This window comes from Bubalus kerabau, chromosome X, assembly GCF_029407905.1.
Source record: "Bubalus kerabau isolate K-KA32 ecotype Philippines breed swamp buffalo chromosome X, PCC_UOA_SB_1v2, whole genome shotgun sequence".
NCBI lineage: Eukaryota > Metazoa > Chordata > Mammalia > Artiodactyla > Bovidae > Bubalus > Bubalus kerabau.
In genome coordinates this window covers 115161727-115165264 of record NC_073647.1, presented here as the reverse complement: position 1 = coordinate 115165264, position 3538 = coordinate 115161727, and the positions used below count along the sequence as shown (strand labels likewise).

Below are 3538 nucleotides of genomic sequence, written 5' to 3'. Positions count from 1 at the left end.
GACGATCCTATGTGTAGGGTAGCAAAGGAGACAGAGACACAAAGAACAGACTTTTGTACTCAGTGGGAGGAGAAGGTGGGATGATTTGAGAGAATAGCATTGAAACATATACATTACCATATATAAAATAGATAGCCAGTGGGAGTTTTATGTATGATGCAGGGCACCCAAAGCCAGTGCTCTGTGACAACCTGGAGGGATAGGGTGGGAGGGGGGTTTCAGGATGGGGGAGGCACATGTATACCTATGGCCAATTCATGTTGATATATGGAAAAAACCATCACAATATAGTAAAGTAATTATCCTCCAGTTAAAATAAAAAAGTAAATAAACAAATAAAAATAAGGTCTTTATTAAAAAAAGAAATTCAAAGCACTTGACAACTGATGCTGGTGACAACTTTGCAATTGGCATTGCTACCCTATTTATATAGTTTCTGAAAACGAGGAAGAAAAATCCATCCTGATTTTCAGCAGCAGAAAATTTTAAAAATCCAGAATTATCAAGGCAAAATTTACTAAGATTAGCCCTAAAAGCTGAAATAAAATCATCTCCCAGGTACTTCATCTTTCATCATCTGTTACTGAAGAGATTTTAAGAGAGTCAGGACCTGGTCTAGTATAGAAATAGGGCCAAATGGCTTCTATAAAGAATCATTAAAAGTATAGAGAAGAGTTCTATCATTCATATTATAAAATGGAAACCACACTCAACTCGGTCCAGAAATGTCACGGTCTTTGTAGACTGGGACCTGGGGACTGGAGTCGACGAGAAGAGGGACGCAGGGGACCCAAGTCTCGAGTGAAACAAGGGTGCTTTATTTGCAGAAATGCACGTTTATATATCTTCATACAAGACAGCTTTAGGCAGTAAAAAAAATGAGCAAAAACAAAGCCAAGCAAATAACAATCTTTAAAGGGCCAGAAAGCATTCCATATCCTGAGTAAGAGGGGCAAAACAGAATAGATTACCTTTAAGTAAAATTTTGGTCACTGAAGGGAGTCCCTGAAAGGAATCCAAGCAGGTGCCCTTTCTCATGATCTCAGTCCTGAGAACTGCATGTAGCTCTGCTTGTTCCTGTTTTCCAGGAACTGATAAAGAATAGAGAATCCTTGAGAAACGAAGAGAATAACATATTGGATCCCTTAAAGTTGAAAGTCCCGACACAGAAAAATGCCTATGTTGCTGGGTCTTATTACTGGCAGAAGCTGGCTGTCTTAGGATGCATTGCACCTTAAGTGCTGTCAACATATCTCCCAGCTGCCTGGACTCTATCTTGAGCTAGCTGGTTCCACCCGTTCCTAGGAAGACTATCTTAACACACACTCAATGTCCATTTAGTTTTGTTTTCCACTTCTACTTCCCAGTAATGCCTGCCATAATTAAATCTCTTAGAACCCAGGATAGCAGGGCAGAGATGAAATCTCCTTAAGTTATAACAAAGATTTTGTCTTTTTTCTTTCCCTGTTGCACACTTTTTCTATCCTCAGAGACAATAAGCCTAGGGTAAGCCATTTCAAGGTCTAGAATCACATCTACTCGTAATGATTTGATAATTTTGCCCAAGCCAGAATATTGTGAGGAATACTGAATCCATATTTCTTTAATTGAAATGAGAAGATGTCAGGGTATTTTAGGTTTTGATACCTGTCGTGGGATAGTCATAGCATGTATCAGGAATCCCAGTTCTGACTGTACAAACTTGCCCTCTCCCTCCCTCAGTAGATGTTTTAATGTGGAAACATGATCTGAAAATGTTATGGAGTTTTCATTTAGTGTTGTTAAAATATGCACCCCTTCATTTTGTACCTGCTTATATGCAGAGTACATCATGAGAAACGCTGGACTGGAAGAAACACAGGCTGGAATCAAGATTGCCGGGAGAAACATCAATAGCCTCAGATATGCAGATGACACCACCCTTATGGCAGAAAGTGAAGAGGAACTAAAAAGCCTCTTGATGAAAGTGAGAGGAGAGTGAAAAAGTTGGCTTAAAGCTCAACATTCAGAAAACGAAGATCATGGCATCCGGTCCCATCACTTCATGGGAAATAGATGGAGAAACAGTGGAAACAGTGTCAGACTTTATTTTTTTGGGCTCCAAAATCACTGCAGATGGTGACTGCAGCCATGAAATTAAAAGACGCTTACTCCTTGGAAGGAAAGTTATGACCAACCTAGATAGCATATTCAAAAGCAGAGACATTACTTTGCCAACAAAGGTTCGTCTAGTCAAGGCTATGGTTTTTCCTGTGGTCATGTATGGATGTGAGAGTTGGACTGTGAAGAAAGCTGAGCACCGAAGAATTGATGCTTTTGAACTGTGGTGTTGGAGAAGACTCTTGAGAGTCCCTTGGACTGCAAGGAGATCCAACCAGTCCATTCTGAAGGAGATCAGCCCTGGGGTTTCTTTGGAAGGAATGATGCTAAAGCTGAAACTCCAGTACTTTGGCCACCTCATGCGAAGAGTTGACTCATTGGAAAAGACTGATGCTGGGAGGGATTGGGGGCAAGAGGAGAAGGGGAGAGAGAGGATGAGATGGCTGGATGGCATCACGGACTCGATGGACGTGAGTCTGGGTGAACTCCGGGAGTTGGTGATGGACAGAGAGGCCTGGCGTGCTGCGATTCATGGGGTCGCAAAAAGTTGGACACGACTGAGCGACTGAACTGAACTGAACTGAATAGCCCCTTGCTTATTCTATACAAATAATTTAAATTGCTCAAATTCAGAATTTATTTCTTCTCTCCTATTCTCTACATTCTTTTCCAGTTCCACTTATTTGCTGGTTTGCAGAGTTATCACTTTTTAAATCCGTTTTACATTGCTCTTGGAGGGCTCCATGCTACAAGGGAATGAAGTTCTGATACCCACTACAACATGGGTGAACCTTGAAAACATTATGCTAAGTGAAATAAACCACACACAAAAGGACAAATATTGCATGGTTCCAATTATTTGAAATATGTAGAATAGGCAAGTTTGTGGAGATAAAAAGTAGATTAGAAGTTACCAGGGTCTGAGGGGAAAGTGGAATGGGGAGCTATTGTTTAATGGTTACAGAGTTTCTGTTGCTTCCCAGATGGCGCTAGTAGTAAAGAATCCACCTGCCAATGTAGGAGACCCAAGAGACTCAAGTTTGATCCCTGGGCTGTGAAGATTCTCTGGAGAAGAGCATGACAACCCAATTCAGTATTCATGAGAATACTGGAGAATCCTATGGACAGAGGAGCCTGGCAGTCTACAGTCCATAGGGTCGCAAGAGTTGGATACGACTGAAGCAACTTAGCACGCACAGAGTTTCTGCTGGGGTAAGGAAAAGGCTTTGGAAATAGAGAGTGGAAATGTTTGCATGACATAGTGAATGTAATTAATGCCAATAAATTGTATATTTAAAGATGGATAAAATTATATATGTTGTTACCTATATTTTATCACAATAAAATTATAATTTTTAAAAAAAAACACACAGTGAGCCAAATTTGTCCTATAGGTCACCGTTTTCGAACACCTGGCCAAGACAATATTTATACTTGA

The 3538-nt window shown here is 40.5% G+C and overlaps 1 pseudogene; it reads right to left on the bottom strand.

Moving 5' to 3' along the window:
* Positions 1 to 563: 563 nt before the first annotated feature.
* LOC129639836 (tripartite motif-containing protein 60-like) lies at positions 564 to 2845 on the bottom strand (annotated as a pseudogene).
* Positions 2846 to 3538: the final 693 nt, after the last annotated feature.